The sequence below is a fragment of the Eleutherodactylus coqui genome, chromosome 2 (assembly GCF_035609145.1).
Source record: "Eleutherodactylus coqui strain aEleCoq1 chromosome 2, aEleCoq1.hap1, whole genome shotgun sequence".
Classification (NCBI taxonomy): Eukaryota; Metazoa; Chordata; class Amphibia; order Anura; family Eleutherodactylidae; genus Eleutherodactylus; species Eleutherodactylus coqui.
In genome coordinates this window covers 265,492,227-265,511,015 of record NC_089838.1, presented here as the reverse complement: position 1 = coordinate 265,511,015, position 18,789 = coordinate 265,492,227, and the positions used below count along the sequence as shown (strand labels likewise).

General features: G+C 42.5%; 1 long non-coding RNA gene across 1 annotated transcript; it reads left to right on the top strand.

Moving 5' to 3' along the window:
- Positions 1-12,553: 12,553 nt before the first annotated feature.
- Positions 12,554-18,328, top strand: LOC136610792 (uncharacterized). The gene is made up of 3 exons (XR_010790170.1): positions 12,554-12,643; positions 12,940-13,344; positions 17,875-18,328. It is a non-coding gene; the product is annotated as an uncharacterized lncRNA (long non-coding RNA).
- The last annotated feature ends 461 nt before the right edge of the window (positions 18,329-18,789 follow it).

Here is an 18,789-nt window from a genome sequence, read left to right as displayed (position 1 = left end):
TGGGGAAAATTTGTGCAGAAATCGAAGTTCCCATGTGCCAGCATTGTGAGTGACCCAGATGATCTGAGTATGTGTTAGTAGTATTACGTCCATACCTCATGTCAAACTGCCCCCTTTTGGTAAGTGACAGGTGCCTCACCCCCTTCCCATGACCTTTGAACCTCCTCCTTTGGCTCGCCATCTAGCAGCCACCTGGGAGGTTGGTGGGGGCCTCTTCCGCATTCCAGGGCCTGTGACGTATCATGAGACACACTGTGAATAAAGTGTGTCTCATGATAAATCAAGGGCTTATTTTATTTATAGTCTGACTTGATATTATATACCATTCAAGTTGCCTTATGAGTATAAGGGTTAATATATAGAATGCATTTCCACCCCCTAATAACCTTTTTAGCATTTCCACACCCTCCTAATAAGCTTTTATGTATAGCCTGACAGTGGCAGTATTATAGAGAACACACAGTAGACAATGCAAAGTTTCATAAAGCTTTATTGAGCGCACTGAATATATAACTGATGTGCGATGAGTTATTACATAAATGAATGCATAAGAATTACATTGATGTGTAGAACACTGTATAATGTTAACAGATATATAGTCCCCTGTGTGATTTTGAGTGGGGTAGCATAACGGATTAAGTCCAGCATGTTTGAGCGGAAACAGCGCAAAAGTCTTTGACTAAGTTTAACATCCATCATGGCCTCTATTAAACAATCCATCTTCAAAGATACCAACTCACTACTACATGCATCTGCAGTACACTTGGTACATTAGCCTCTGCTATTGCATGCATAAAAATGTTCCAGACTATCGGTATAGTTTCTCACAAACGTGTAACTCGTCATATGCCTGACCAGCACAGTGAGATTGGTTCCATGAATTACAACATTTTTATATACTATTTCGTGCTTATTGTTCCATGTAATAATATCCCGGCGATTGAGTAGCTCAGTAAGCAAATCGCTCTGTTTTTCTTGCACGGCTGCGGCAGGTCCCAGCGTTGTTTGACATCCGCTATTTCATCATCATAACGTGCTCATTTCAGCAGCGTGTATGGACAGAATTGAGTAGTCCGAGTCCATATTAAAAAGTCTTAACTTCAATATAGCTATGAACTCTGTCCTTAGAGTCCAAAACTGAGGTAGTGTGATAAGCTGATTGTATTTAGTCACGCCAACCACTAATGTTCAGGCCCTAGTAGGTGGGCTGTGTATTAATGAATGGGGCATGTCTTGCATTAGTTACACATCTGCAACCATTAGCTAATTAGCTCCAGCTCTGTCAGGATGTCAGTGTAGTGATGAATGAAGATGTCTATTATTACACAGCTAGAATCAATAAGTATTCTAACAGCTAATGTGTGTATCTATCTTATAAAGGTGCAGATATTTAAAAACAAGGGATTTGACAGCGGTATTGGGCATCACAATTTTTCTTTTATAATAAGTTGAATATATATATATTTTAAATCTGACATAAGGAAACGTAAAATGCGATCATAAAATAATCCAGGAGCTACGTAATATAATAGAAGCACACAGTAATGTCCACAAAATACACTGTCAGTATTCTGAATTTGGTTATCCTGATGTGTATCTCTGACAATTTTAAAAAAAACTCTCTAAAAGCCGTGGGAAAAATGTCACTATCTGGGGGTAAGCCATAACTATCAAAAAAGATGGCTCTCAGCGTTACATAGTACAATTAACACCCAGTGTCATCCTCGCAGAGTGGAATAATCAAATTAATTATATAATCCGAAGGTCTTTTATCCACATTGAAGCGTGGGAGGAAATCACTTATGTATACCCCAGCAAAAATTCCCAAAGTATAAGGATCAGATTTAAGGAGATTAGTAAATTGAAGATTGTTCATAATTTAATTCTAAAATCGTACAGGACTTCTGTGATTTATTTCCAGAATAGCGGAGTTGACAGAGTATACCACCTTATTTACAGTATGCGGGGTTGGGAGGGCGAATCTCATTTCCGCTGGCAGGTTCGTACCCAGTTCCAAGTATGGGGAAAGGTCAAAAGTAAAAAAAATGTATAGCCACTAATGAACTCATTCCTATCAATTGAAATTGAGCCGTCTGTTCTCTGCTTTCCGGAGATTTATATATACACACACACATACAAGAGCCATGTATTCCCTAATCGCTAATTCAGCGTCAAAAATCAGGTTGAAAAGACCTGGCTGTAATCTGGTGACCATCCAGATGCAAGGCTGCATAGTTTACGGACTAATGATGAAAAACAGAGGACTTTTTTGGAAGCTGCTGCTAAAGGCGTCATTGTACACAAAGCCTAATATCCCGGTTTTAGCGATTTGGCCCAGGAGCAAATTTTTATGGTTGGTAATTCGGCTGCCACCAGGGATACTATACACCTTTAAGCAAGCTCTATCTAAAGTATATTTAGCGGAGGTTGCTAGTAGAGCTTCACTGTGGCCTATTCTGACTGCAGGTGATACTTGTACACTTGATGAAAATTGAAGAATGAAGGATTTGAGTTTTAAAAACAGTCAGGGTTGGCGGACATCAGGCAGAAAGTCTTTATTTCTAGTATGCCATGCGTGTGGCTGCCACGCGAATATAAGCTGTATTAAGTATGGCTGGATGAAGTATGATGCAGTTTACATCCATCTACCTTCTCTGTCTCTCAACAGGTACGTTCATTCCTGCACCACCCCACTCCAAGTGGAACCTGCTCTGCTATTCCGCTCTGCCTAAATCATCTGTACTGCCTGCTTGCTGTGAATTGTGTGCTTTGCATTACATCTGTTTGCATTGGTACGTTCATTTCTGCACCACCCCACTCCAAGCGGAACCTGCTCTGCTATTCTGCTCTGCCTAAATCATCTGTACTGCTTGCTTGCTGTGAATTGTGTGTTTTGCATTTTATCTGTTTGCATTGGTACGTTTTACTGGCTAAATGAAACTACTTTTAGTCATTTCTGCAATCCATCTCCCCCATATGGCATCTTTTACCCATCCTTGTTGAGATACTTGCCTTATCTAAGGAGAACAATACATTTCACCCCCTCCTCCTTTTGGTCACTGGTTTGCAATGCTAAAGTCAGCTGGCTAGTCAATTGGAACCTGATTAGCCACTCCCAGCTGTGTCCTCGTCGTACCTTTTAACTCTCACAATATCAGTGTAAGCATGTATGCCACTCGAATATAAGCTGTATTAAGTATGGCTGGATGAAGTATAATGCAGTTTGACCATGGCAGTACAACAGGGTAGGAGACAGGTAGGTCACAAACTCTGCCTAAATGCTTTACACTTTAAAGCTATCCTGCTGCTACTAGCTGCTGGGGATATCTCCTAATAAAATCCCCAAGCCCAACTGCTAGCCCATGCATACCCTCCCCTGACTGCTTTAAATGTGCACTCAGAAACTGCCAGTCAGCATGTAATAAACTCCCCACCATCCACGACTTTTACTGCTAAATCTTTGAATCTGCTCGCTCGCACAGAAACATGGATACAGCAGTCTGACATGGCCTCCCCTGCTGCACTGTCTTACAATGGCCTGCAGTTGTCCCATACCCTGAGACCAGATGACAGGCGTGGCGGAGGAGGTGCTCTTCTCTCCCTGCAATGCACCTACCAAGTCATCCCCCCGTACCCTCACTCACTTTTCCATTATTTGAGGTACATACTTTACAGCTTTTCAGTCCACTGTCCATGCGAGTAGCAGTTATCTACTGCCCCCAGGTGCTCCTCGCCTGTTTTTGGACCAATTTCCTGCCTGCCACCCCCACTTCCTATCCTGCGAAATTCCAACCCTCATCTTAGGTGATTTTAACATCCCCACTAATGACCCTGACTCAGCTTCTTTCACTCACCTCCCCCCTTGGTCTCTCAACTCACAGCCTCTCCCACTCACAGGGATGGAAACCCTCTTGATCTGGTCTTCCTCTATCTCTTCACTGCTTCCAACTTCACCAACTCCACTCTCCCACTCTCGGATCATAAGCTCCTCGCTTTTTTTCTGTCATGCTCCCTAGCACCTCTCCAGAACCACCTACCTACCATACCTACAGGAACGTTAAGGCCATTCACACCCAGGACTTTGCTGAATCCTTACAGTCCTCTGTCCCCTCTCTCCTCTCCTGCCCCAACCTGGCTGCCGCTCACTACAACACCGCTCTCAAACATGCCCTGGATGAAGCGGCTCCCCCCTGACCCGAGCCATCCCATGTGGAACGCGGCAACCCTGGCTCACGCCTCAAACATGCTTCATCCGGCAATGCTCTAGAAGTGCTGAATGGCTGTGGAGGAAGTCACAAACGTCCGCAGACTTCATCCACCACAAATTCATGCTCAGAACCTACAACCTCGCCCTCCACCACATTAAACAAGTATACTTCACCTCTTTAGTCTCCTCACTATTGCACAACCCTTAACAGCTCTTTGATACTTTTCACTCCCTTCTCAGCCCTAAACTGCAGCCCCGTGACAGATCTCAGTGCTGTAGAGTTGGCTGCTTACTTCAAAGAGAAAATTGATGACATCATCAGAAAATAACTTCCCAATCCCAGACTAGCCCTGACCCTAGTCTTGTCAGCACTGCATCCAGCTCCTGCTCACTGTCTGTACTCAGACCAACGACAAATGGAAGTCTCCAAATTGCTGCTCTTTGCTCGCCCCACCACCTACGCTAGAGACACCCTCGCCTCACACCTCCTCCTATCCCTCTCCCTAGTGGTTGTCATCTCCCATCTCACCACTATATTCAACCTCTCTGACCTCTGGCATCTTTCCCTCTTCTTTCAAACACGCCATCATATCCCCACTGCTAAAGAAGCCGGCTCTGGACGCGACTGATGCTGCCAACTACCAACCCATCTCTAATCTCTCCATCTCCAAACTACTAGAACGCCTAATTTACTCCCACCTTGTAAGCTATCTATCAGAGCACTCTCTCCTAGACCCTCTACAGTCTGGCTTCTGACCACAACACTAGATAGAAACTCCCCTTACAAGGGTATTCAATGACCTACTGACAGCCAAATTGAGGGGTGATTACTCCTTACTGATCCTCCTCGACCTCTTCGCAGCATTTGACACTGTCGACCACAAACTCCTCAGTATGCTTCGCTCCATTGGCCTAAAGGACACTGCTCTCTTCTGGTTCTCCTCCTACCTATCTGACCACTCCTTCAGCGTCTCCTTTGCTGGCTCTACCTCTTCTCCTTGCTGTTAGGGTCCACCAGGGCTTGGCCCTCGTCCCCCTCCTTTTCTCTATTTACACAGCCCCTATTGGACAAACCATCAGGAGATTTGGCCTCCAATACCAACAGTATGCTGACGACACCCAGCTATAAACTTCTTCCCGTGACATCTCTGCAGCTTTCCTCCAAAACATCACCAACTGTCCGCTGTCTCTAACACCATGTCCTCTCTACCTAAAACTAAACCTCTCTAAAACTGACTTACTGGTATTTTCACCCACCACTGTCCTCATCCTGACATCTCCATCTCAGGTGTGTGGCGCCACCATAACTCCTAGACAACATGCCCGCTGCCTTAGGGTCGTATACTGATCCATCATTTACCCCCTACATCCAATCTCTCGCCTTATCAGGTCAGCTGCACCTCAAGAACATAGCAAGAATCTGCTCTTTTCTCACTGTAGACACGCTAAAAACGCTTTCCGTTGCCCTCATCCACTCTCGGCTCGATTATTGCAACTCGTTGCTGATCAGCCTCCCCTGCACCAGACTCTACCCTCTCCAATCCATCCTGAATGCGGCAGCCATGCTCATCTTCCTGTCCAGTCGCTACTTGGATGCCTCTGCCCTGTGTCGGTCACTGCACTGGCTGCCCATTAAATATAGAATTCAATTTAAACTCGCTACCTTCATCCACAAAAGCCTGTCACAGCGCAGTGCCCCCCTATATTGCCTCCCTCATCTCAATCCACCACCCAGCCCAGACTCTCCACTCTGCTAATGAAACCAGACTGAGCGCCCCTTTAATTCGAACTTCATTCCTGCCTCCAAGACTTCTCCAGGAGCAGCACCAGTCCTCGAACACACTTGCAAAGGCTACCCGGGCAATCCAGGACTCGCAGAACTTCAGGCATGCTCTAAAAATACACCTCTTCAGGGAGGCATACCACATACCCTAAACAAACCCCTCTGTACTCTGCCTGATAACATGCTCCCTGACCTATTGACTGCAATCCCTGCTAGCCATCATAAACCGCTCCTGCAGTCATACAGATTCTGCCGACACACAGCCAAATATCGGACCATTGTCTGTGCATAGAATCCCTCACTCTCCACCTCGCCATACCGTGCACATCTCCAGCCCTTTACCTTCTGTATCACCCCATTACTTTTAGTATGTAAGCTCATTAGAGCAGGACCCTCACCCCTATTGTTTCCATCAACTGATTACCATGTAACCATGGTTCTGTAATTTTAGTTTTTTTTGTCTCTGTATTCCCTGTCTATGTAAGCGCTGCGGAATATGTTGGCGATAAAGATCAATAGTCAATTTTATCTTTAAATCCAGGCCATTCAAGATAAGCTTCGGCTGGTTAAATAGGTCTCCATAAATAGGGCCCAGAAGCTCCACAGTTTTAGAATGCTGTGTTGCGCTGGCTCTTTTAACGAAGTCTAAATTGGGGCCATCAAGTGTCCTTTCATGATGATGCCCGGCCGAATCCTTGTAAATCAAACTGACGGTAAATTGGGATGCGAGCGTTTGAGCACTATAAATTTAAAATATAGTCTCAATATATGCTCTATAGCTATAAAGCTTATCTGATTGTGAGATTAGCCGATCCCCTAATGTGATGTCCACTTGATTGAAAAAGCGTGCTGACAGGATAATTAATAAACCCCACATAAGCCGTCGGGGACGGTGATGTTATCTTGTTTCACTATACGGCACGTCAGGTGCAGGAGTGTATTAAGTCGTAACCATATTCACCCCTATCCGATATGAAGAATTCCAACGGGGTGTTGTCGGCGATTTTTGAATACTCGTTTGCATGGGCAGTATGGTGAAAATATCCAATTCAGATTTGGTGCACCCCACAGATCCGTCGTGTATGAAAGACATGTTAGAGAATTAAAAGATGTCTGCTGCTCATCTAACAGGTTTCTGATGGCGTCTTTTGCATGATGCGGTCTTATCCATGAGCAGCGGGTAAAATGGTGCTACGATTCGTCTTTTTACGGGTATTTTTTGAAAAGGAAACAAGGCCTGATCCATGCTGTTCTTGCCGCTGTGGATTGAGCCTGTCCATAAACAGCCACCAAAACAGAAGTGACCGTGTCAATTGATATTTGACAGCTGTCTTTACATGAGGCTTTACTAATTCTAGACCATTTCTGAAAAGAGGAACGGCCCTTCGGAAAAGCAATTTAAAGATACCTTCTAATCTTGCACCAATCATTTACTCATCGCCAAAGAACCCCTCTAGTTTGCCTCCTACGCGTTTGTGTTAAGCTAAGTATTTTTCCAATACAGATGTCGCAGATGTAAATGGATACCTACAGACATCATATCCTCTAAAAACAAGCATAATTTATGAACGAGCATCACCATCGACGGAAGTCGCCAACCATCCATGGAGTCAATTAAGGCAGCAAAACTGTTGCGTGAGAATGCTGGACCTATCACCTATCTCTGAAGTGTATGGAAACCAATTGCGCCACGATGATCAAAGGGTCATCAGTAAGCCACTTGCAATGTTTTCATATGATAGATTTTTTATCATGATACAATGCCGTCAGCCCCAGAGCGATTGCTCAATTATAGTATGAGTGCTACATGTGTAAGCCCTGTGTAATTCATTAACAACGTTACGCATTTTTCCTTCCAGAGAATGCTCACGGCAGCATGGGGGAACACTACATTTGCGATGGCAAACCTGACGCTAAACCCCATGCAACACGTGAGCGCTTCCGTAGGGGCATCCACCCCAATGTTAGACATGCGTCGATCCCCCTGGATACGCTCTGTCAATACAACCGCTAGAACCGCGCATAACTGTTGCCTGCATCGCCAGCCCATCCGATGTCAAATGACGCAACTTATTAAAACGCGAAAACAATGTGAGAAAAACATCGCTACCATCTATTTTGGAAGACACTGAAAAGCACCCGGGCAACAACGGTACCACTAAATGGTAAGCCGCATGCCGTAATTTCAAATGATATACGGGTTTGTCATAATACAACAATCTGATACACAACAGCCGCTAGTTGATGCTAGTACTAACACTGTAACCGTAACATCGCTTTTGAATTTCAAGGTTGTTTTTATCACGGCTGCCCCATATGCTTCAGTGAAGATGCTCAAAATAACGTCACTAAAACTAAAGTACAGTCAGCTATACCAGGCTTTTTTTTAGCTAAAAAGCGTTTACAAAACACCTGGGGTACTCTATGTGTCTTATAGGAGCATGAATGGCATGAAATGGTTGAGACCAATTTAGACCTTCAGGCATTTTTTCTTAAAATGCAGTTCTCAGCACCGCTAGACCCTTGTGATGCGCTTTATGGGGGTCAAACTAATGCAAGAAAAGCTATTACCACAGACTGAAGGAGGGTGAGACTATAAATTATGATTTCACTAGTCTGTACCCCTTCGTCACCAAAAACAGACTTACCCTACAGGGCACCAGACTATATGAAAATTTTGGCTACCATCAAAAATTACTTTGGTCTCGAAAAACCTAAAGTGTGTCCACCACGCGATTTATTTTTCCCAGTGCTGCCGGTGAAAATGAATCATATATTGAGGTTTCCCCTATGTTACACCTGCGCTTTAAATTCAGTCAGAGCCGTGTAGTCATACCGATGGAGAGGTCTATCGTCGGTACATGGTGTCCGATTGAGCTCGAGATGGCTATAGAGAAAGGCTACAGGATAGCCATATTTTGTAGGTGTGGGCTTTTTCCAGAAACATCAGATCTGTTTGCATCTTACATCAAGTTGCATCTTAGGGATAAAGATGCTTCAGGGTATCCTAGCTGGTGCACGAACAATGACAAGAAAAATGAATATATTGATTCCTTTCTTTAAAAAGGTGTACAATTGCGTAAGGGTAAAATATGCGTAAACCCTGCTAAACGACAAATCTCCAAGCTTTTCTTGAAACTCCTTGTGGGGAAAGTTTGCGCAGAAATAGAATCTCCCATGTACTAGCATTGTGAGTGACCCTGCTGAACTCTTTGCGTATGTGTTTCTACCTCACTACGAAATTTCAGGCCTAAATTTTATTGATAAAAACAGCCAATGTGTAAATACACAAGAGCACCCCACGGTCAACAAAAACACAGTAATGTTGAATGTCCACACACAGCAGTGTGTCGACATTTAACATTACTATACAAGTATTACTTGGATTGATATACCTATATTAGGACGATCAGATATGACATCCAATTAACTAAGTCTTTGACACATAAGCGGCGACCTGTGTGAATTTCACGTTTATATGGATTTCCCTATCTAAATGAGACTTCGGAAATCGACTAACTATATTTGCCCAATTGGTGCCTTGGTTTTAGATCTATTCTAATAAAGTTTGCATGTTTTTATTTAATTAATCCTAACTGTGAAAGGCGTCACCGTGACAGGCGAATATCCCAATTATTAATCTAGTACAACTAAGTCACCGATGGGAACCACTGGTAATTAAAATATAACTTATTGAGTTTATAATAAAAAATGCGCGATCAAGAAACTATAAAATAGTGCCTCTTGTTTCATAGAACAGCACTAATGTATTTTTTGTGCCTAAAGTATTTTATGGTTGTGTCCTCATAACACCATTGACACTGGAGATCGTCTTCCCCACACTGGAGTCCATACAAGATATATCTAGTATATGGTGTAGATTGAAATCTCATATGGTAGTCACCTAGTCCATCACCAAAAATAATTTTGTTTGATCAATCACCAGTGGCTTATAGATTAGCAGAACTCAAACACACTGCAGTCAAACACAAAGACTATTCACACCAGGTCAGGTTTGAAATTTTTGGACACTAAAAATCAAGACACTATATATCCTGGTGCTGCGCTGTTTATAATAAAGCACTGTATTCACCACCTCGGTATATATGTCCTAAGTAGTAATACGTGGGTATATCTCAAACTGAAAAGTGACAGGCACCACGCCCCGTCACTTTCCGACCCTTATGTTAATGTGATAGCTGCCCCCCTTCTGGAGGCTGCACCTAGGGAGCTGCACTAGCCTAGGTTATTATGCCGCCCCCTTTAGTTCAGTGAAATTAGCATGGGATAGCATAAATGTCAGTCCTATGACGTGTCAATCATAATATACTCTGCGGAGCAGAGTATATTCTGAATATGTCCAGATTTATCTACATCTGAAGCCTATTACGATTATGACCAGCTTTATCTACAGCTGATATTAAGTAAAAAAAGGAGTATATCATGAAACTTTATCTACAGTCTCTTATTTCATGAAGTTATCTATCTCCATGAGAGTGTATTATAAGGCTTTTATCCCCAGCCTTTTAGCCCCCAACTTTTTTTGAAAACAGACCCCTTCATAAAGTTAAGCTTTTATCCCTCAGTCTTTGTCAGGAAGCTGCAGACCCCCACAACCCCCACCTTTTTTGTTTTCACAACAAGAGAGCGCAGGAGACCTGATGCAAAGTTTTAAAAAGCTTTATTGAGTACACGTGCGAATACATAAATGAAAAAAGTTATAGGAATATATAATTATTACACAATGAACTTTAACACAGATAGTCGCATTTTTTTTTTACAGTGATTTACAAATTTAACCAAGCAGTTTGAAGCATTGGTAGATTCCTCTTTTTAGGCAGCAAGGTGGCCTGTGTTCCACTTGGCGGTGTGGAAGGATGAGGGAAGCTTTTTCTCTGTGGGGTAGCGTGTGCTGATTCGGCGTTCAGGTCCATTTTCAGGGCCTGGAGAATTTCTCTAGTGCCGTGGCTGCCAATGACCGTAGAAGGCATATTAATCTCGGCCATCGATCGCATAAAAGCGTCCCAACCCAGAGTGTAATTTTTCTTGGTATTGCTATGGCTCTGCGTAGCATGACGGATCAGGTCCAATATGTTGGACCCTTGAACGGGTTGCCCTTTGTATACGAACTCCTCTTTAGCATTCCACGATGTAATATCACCATTCTGCGATAACCTGTTTAGCAAAAATTCTGCATTTTTTCTGAAACGGGGATTGACATGATTTACAGTTTCATGAACAGCATTTCTATTAACAGGTTCGGCATTTGACAATTGCTGATGACCAGTATCACTTGGAGTTACAATGTTTAAAGTTGTTGGCTCTTTTGCAGCCTGTTTAGCATGAACCAAGTATCTTTGTAAAACAGCGGTGTATTTTTTAATTTTCACATCATCCGGTAGGTCGCTACGCTGTAAAACTGAGCTAATCTCGTCATCAAGGCAATGAATAGCAGCCTGTCGTATGTCAGGGGTTGTAGGAACACTGCCTTATTTTGTTCAGTTCGTGTTTAGGAACCAAATACATTTTCTCTGCATGTTCCATTATCGGTTGGCAAGTAGACTCGTAATTATCGGTATTGCAAAACCTAAGAGTGAACCTATAAAACCGCCGGCCTGATTGACTATACGCCTCTTTTTCTTTACGGTCAGGGTTTTATCACCCAAACGTCTTATAGCACGGCACCATTTTTTTTATGCGTTTCTTTGACGTTTTAGGGGTATACGACCTTTTAAAATGTTTAAAGCGATCTCCGCTATGGCTGTAACTAAATCATTGCTAGCGTTGCGTAAAATAGATTTTCTGACGTTGGGTTTTGCTTTCACCAGCCTTTTTGAGACTCCAATTACGACGGATTCTTTCAGACATCTTCTCACCACAATGCACAGGGAATAAAATAGGGTGCAAGACGGTGTACTCACCTTTTAGAGGTGATTTTTTTTTGTGAATATACACAGCTGGTAAGGCTGGTGGAAACAAACCTGTTCAAGCGCAGCTCCTCCGGCGTATTACCTCTTAATCTCTCTCAGCTGAAAGGTAAACATCTCCTGTATTTTTTTTTATTTGTTTATATTTCTGTTATTTTAATATATCTAAAGAGATTGACGTGCATTTTAGAAATATTCACAGAAAGTTCTTTAATTTTAGATGGACGCTCAAGGTAACGATACGCAACATCTTCTGGCAAATCTGTTTACTGAAGCCGAACAAGGTAAAACTGTATTTGTTTTTTCTTTTTATAACTCACGTTATTTATACGCATTTCTGATTTTCACTTTTTTCAATGTTTAAGCGGATCTATTCGAGATCCAGAATTTGGATGCTGCCGCTTTGGATGAGCTGTTTCCTATGAGTTTTGAAGACTGTTCTGCAATTGCTGACATTCTAGACATCGCACTCGAGGGTATGATTTATATAATTAAGGCCTTTATCTATATTTACAAACGTGTAGATGTAGAAACTAAATTGCTTTTCTTTTTTTCGACAGAGATGTCAATTGCACCAGAAGATGCTAAAGACACCCAAGTCTCTAAAGCCTGTGAAGTGTCGGACCATGTGAAAAACTTGATGAATCCTAGAACACTGGCAAATAAAGAAAATATTTCGGCAAAAAAAGCACAGGCCTGACGCCCCTAGCATTATACCGCAATGGCGTAAGTTAAGCGATTAAACATAAATAAATACTTGTAAATACACACGTTAATACGCATAAATATACATGCTGCCATGTAGTGCTGTAGTCTGGGTAACTTTTAGTACGCGTTAGCTGTGTTACGCTGTATCAAACATGGCTATGCTGTGCATTATTAACCCCTGTTTAGCGCTGTAATCTTTGGCGCGGAGTCAGGATATACGCTGGTTGCTAATACGCTGCGTAATAGGTAACTTAGATCGTATATCGCTGGTTTATGTTTTACTCATTCCGACACAATTTCTTTTTTATATATAGATACTGCATCACTGATGAACTGTAATCCAACACCCGCATCTGAGTTAATACAGCCAGTGCCTAGATATGCCAATCTTTCAGCGACGCGTGTCAATCCGGAGCTCGCCGTGTTAAAGCCTCAAAATGGTCGGTCAAGATACGACGCGCTATTACCGATTTCAGAGCTGGATGGAAACCATTCTCTATCTGTGCAATACAACACAACTTCTGTTGGTCGCTGCAAACTGAGACTACCACCATTAAAGCCACAAAATGGAGGCGTCAGAGAGGATTATAATACAGCTTCTTTTGCACACATAAATCCTGGACTAGGACCATTAACCCGTCAAGATGGGAGCTGCGGATACGAAGCTCTCTCAGCAATTTCTGCGATGGTTGAACGCCAGAATAGCGACAGAAGCATTGGTAAGCCGCATGCCTTAAATTCAAACGATATACGGGACTGTCATAGCATACCTACATGTGATACACAACAAAACACTGGACACAGCACCCACTGTCCCTAAAACACATAGAAAGAAGCGTCACTCCAAAAAACATCACAGCAATAGGTACAAATATATTGCCCGGTCATGGCGCTGTGGTGACTGGTACACCGCAAAATCTATCTGGATCACTCACTAACCGTGTTAATTGTAGAAAGAGGGGAGTAGCTCTTGAAAACACAGAGGGTAAAAGACAAAAAACACATGATAAAACCAGTGTCAATTCAGAGCGGTATTGGTCTGCAGCTATAGGGAGTGAATTTGCTAGCATACACCATATGGCCTTTCAGATTGGTGGGATAGCAGCATCCTTGAAAGCTGTACACAAAAGGGCTCACAAGCTTTTGACCTCCGAGCCAGACTCTCGCAGAAGTCCAGAAATATTTGCTTTAAAGCGAGAAATGACTGAATTAGTGAGAAAGCACGCAAGTGGCTCCTTATGACTGTCAATGACAGGCTCTGGATTGAAAAAAATGTAACAAAAACAAACATCTTGGCTTTCACAGATCACGGGTTGTTAAAAAAAGCTATAAAAATGCGCCACACAGCTAGGATGTCCATAGATCGTAGAAAAAGTAGAAAGTCTACACGACACAACACAGACAGGGTGCAGACACTCAGCAACATTCACAACTGTCTGAACATCATTAGCCCGATGTAGTTGTTGATCAGCCTGGTGATGGGTCTGTTTTTTTTTTAGAGTCTTTTTTTCATAGGCGCCGCGAACTTTCAAGGTTCAGGGGCATTGAGCATGTAGAGCATTTCAGGTTTGTGAATCTAGACTGTATACAGTCATTTACCGATGCTATGAGTGCCATTCACGGTGCTGTTGAGTCTTTGTTCAATAGAATACGGACTGATATTCAGCCCGGCGACTACATACATCTAAGTCTGAATGGCGGCAGTTCTCTGGATACGGTTTATTCCAAAAAGCAGCTCAGGGATGATTTTAATGTGGAGAGCTTTTTAAGCGCTGTGGCTTCAGCACTTCAAAGTAATGCTGAATGTTTATCCGGCGATTGTTTGCATCTGTTTGTCACAATAATAAAAAATAGGAGAGGTGGTATGAATCGTCGCAGGCGCTTGAATTCGATACTTTACACAAAGATCATCAAACAGAAAAAGCGCTGGTTGTATGACTAACAATTATGATTCAAACCTGTGTTTGGCTGCTAGCCTGTACGCAATGCTGGAGGTGGGAGCAGCTGCTCCTGCTGCTGATGGTGATTTATTGGCATGTGCTAAGCAGCTACACGCTGCTCTTGGAATTCCTGAAAACCAGCTGGTCAGTTTTAGTGATGTAGATGCTTTTGAGAGATACCTGAACATATCTATCAAAATTAAGTATCATAGCGATGGTGATTGGCGCTATTATCACACAGGCTCCGTGTCCGCAAGTAAAACTGTGTATATTTTGTATCATGATAAACATTACTACGGAATTACAAACATCAAAAGCTTTATTGGAGAACAATATTTTTGTGATCATTGTAATTCAGCTTACCACCACAAGAATAACCAACCATTCTTGCCAGCATTTTTGTACAGCATGCCACAAAAATGATTGCGCTGAAAGTATCGGAAAACAGTATCGCTCTCCCGACTGTCGTGCATTTTGTCGCTCGAGCGAATGCTTATCACGGCATGAGAAGTTGGCCGCGATTGATTTTACGTTTTGCAGAGTTAAAACATTTTGTGATCGTTATTGGTTTGTGCCCAACAGTGATGATGGTCATAAATGTAAGGGGCTGTGCTGCCACGTTTGTCGTGCCCCGCTGCAAAAATTTGATAGACATCTGTGCTACATGCAGCGCTACAAACCGCCTAAGAAAAACGAACGGTATATTTTTTACAATTTTGAATGTTTACAGGATACGGGTTTGCATATAGCGAATTTCATTTTTGCGTCGACCTTGTACGGTCAGAACTCTTGGGAGTTCGAGGGTAAAACGTGCACTCGTGACTTTGTCCAGTTCTTTGCCAGTGGCAAGTTTGCAGGCTACACCTTTATCGCCCACAATTCTGGTAGATACGATGCGTATTTTATCATTAAGCAATTGATTCGAGAACGAATCCGTGTAAAGCTGATTAGTCAAGGAGGGCGGCTTTTGTGTGCGACAGTGCCTGATATGAACTTGAGGTTCATAGACTCGCTGAGTTTCATACCCATGAAACTTAGCAAGTTACCGCAAGCTATGGGCTTTTCTGATTCCAAGGGACACTTCCCACACTTTTTTAACACTGAGGAAAATCAAGTCGGACCCCTACCTGATGTTAAATATTATGGGGTAGAATACATGATGTCTGATGGGAAAAAGGAGTTTATGGAATGGTATGAGTCGCAAAAAGATGTTTTTGATTTTAAAGCAGAGCTAAAGAATTATTGCAAAAAAGATGTTGCTGTTTTGAGACAAGCATGCGAGCTTTACAGAGATCGAGTCATGGAAATGACTAAAAAGCCTGTTTTAAAATACTGTACGGAGCAGCGCAAAAAGGTTCCAACGACGATATGTGTTGATCCTTTTCAGCACATCACTCTGGCATGTGTGTGTATGGCTATGTACATGTTTAAATTCCTTTCAAAAGACACACTAGCTATTGTACCTGCTGATAATTATCACAAAACAACAAAGTGTTACTCAACACCCGCTATTCAGTGGCTCATGTACGTGTCTCACACAGAAAACATTGACATTCAACACGCTCTGAGAGGAGGTGAAAAACAGGTGGACGGCTGCGCGTTTGTTAACGGTCAGCACATCGCTTTTGAATTTGAGGGGTGTTATTTTCACGGATGCCCCTCTTGTTACAATGAAAAGGATGTAAACAAACTCACTAAGACCACTTACAGCCAGCTGTATCACACTTTTCTAGCCAAGAAACGTTTCTTACGACAATGCGGATTTACAGTGCGCGTCTTGTGGGAGCATGAGTGGAAGGAAATGGTTGAAAAGGAACCACAGCTTCAATCATTTCTTCTCAAAATGCAGTTCCCAGTTCCGTTAGAACCGCGTGATGGACTCTATGGCAGGAGAACTAATGCCATAAAGCTCTATCACAAGCAGGCAGCTGGGGAGATGATAAATTACTACGATTTCACCAGTCTGTACCCCTTTGTCAACAAAAAACAAAAACATATCCTGTAGGACACCCTGAGATCATTTATATAGATTTTGGTTACATCAAAAATTACTTTGGCCTTGCAAAAGTTAAAGTATATCCGCCCAGAGATTTATTTTTCCCGGTATTGCCTGTGAAAATTAACAAGAAGTTGGTGTTCCCCCTCTGTTACAGATGTGCTCTAAACTCACAGGTAGAATCCTGCACACACAGTGAGGAGGACCGAGCTATTGTTGGTTCTTGGTGTACGATAGAGCTAGAGATGGCCGTAGAGAAAGGGTACAGGATAGCACACATCTACGAAATCTGGCATTTTTCTAGAACCTCGGATGATCTGTTTGCACCCTACATTAAGTTACATCTTAGGGATAAACCGGAGACCTCAGGTTACCCTAGCTGGTGTACGGATGATGTCAAGAAACGCGAATACATCGCCGCCTTTCTTGAAAAAGGTGTACAATTACAGCCTGACAATGTGGTTGTGAATTCCGCTAAAAGGCAAATCTCCAAACTTTTGCTTAACTCCTTGTGGGGTAAATTTGCCCAGAAACCTGACCTTCCGTGTATCAGCATCGTGACTAATCCCGACGAGCTTTTTGAGTACGTGTTTCTCCCTTACTATGAGATTTCAGGTTTGAATCTTATTGATGACGAGACCGCCAACATCACCTGGAAATACACAAAAGATCACAAAATCAACAAAAACACAAACATCTTTATAGCTTGTTTCACAACCGCTTACGCCAGACTAGAATTGTACTCTATTCTGGACCGACTGCAGGAGAGGTGTCTATCACAACACAGACTCGGTCATTTTTGTGCATCGAGAAGGCGAGTGGAATCCGCCGTTAGGCGATTACCTGGGCGAGCTAAACAGCGAGATACCCGATGACACATACATCACAGAGTTTGTGTCTGCGGGGCCTAAAACCTACGGCTACAAGCTGAACACGGGTAAAACTGTCTTAAAAGTTAAAGGCATAACTCTAAACGTTGCTTACATGCAACATGTAAATTTTGACAGCCTAAAAGATCTAGTTTTGGATTATCAGCACAATTCCTCCCCTGAAAATGCACAAATCTATTAACATAGAACAGCCTGGGATTGTAAGAAATAAGAAATACTGGGATATTGAAACAAGACCATTGCGCAAAACACAAAGATGCGTTTACACAAAGATACTTGTTAGATGATTTTACGACATTGCCTTTCGGCTATTAGTTCATATGTCAGATGTACGTCTGACACATTCTATGCAGTTCCTGTAATATCATTTGAGTTTGTTGGCTGAATCTGTATCATGACTTGTCTGCTTCTTTTCCTGACCAGGCTTTGTAAGAAATAAGAAGCATCGGGTCTTTGGCGCAGGTGCACTACACAAAGTGCAAAACCGAGTGAGGAGGCGATTATTAGACGAATTTACAATATAACATCTCGGTTATTAGCGCTAAAATAATGGACACGTTTGCAACACCCCTTCTCGTGTATTTTAGCCGGACCCTCTAACTCTGGGAAAAGTTACTTTGTAAAGCAGTTGTTACATAATGCCGAGACACATATCACACGCTACCCCACAGAGAAAAAGCTTCCCTTATCCTTCCACACCGCCAAGTGGGACACAGGCCACCTTGCTGCCTAAAAAGAGGAATCTACCAATGCTTCAAACTGCTTGGTTAAATTTGTAATTCACTGTAAAAAAAATGCCACTATATCTGTGTTAAAGTTCATTGTGTAATAATTATATATTATTTCTATAACTTTTTTCATTTAGGTATTCGCACGTGTACTCAATAAAGCTTTTTAAAACTTTGCATCAGGTCTCCTGCGCTCTCTCTTGTTGTGAAAACAAAAAAAGGTGGGGGTTGTGGGGGTCTGCAGCTTCCTGACAAAGACTGAGGGATAAAAGCCTAACTTTATGAAGGGGTCTGTTTTCAAAAAAAGTTGGGGCTAAAAGGCTGGGGATAAAAGCCTTATAATACACTCTCATGGAGATAGATAACTTCATGAAATAAGAGACTGTAGATAAAGTTTCATAATATACTCCTTTTTTACTTATCAGCTGTAGATAAAGCTGGTCATAATCGTAATAGGCTTCGGATGTAGATAAATCCGGACAGATTCAGAATATACTCTGCTCCGCAGAGTATATTATGATTGACACGTCATAGGACTGACATTTCTGCTATCCCATGCTAATTTCACTGAACTAAAGGGGGCGGCATAATAACCTAGGCTAGTGCAGCT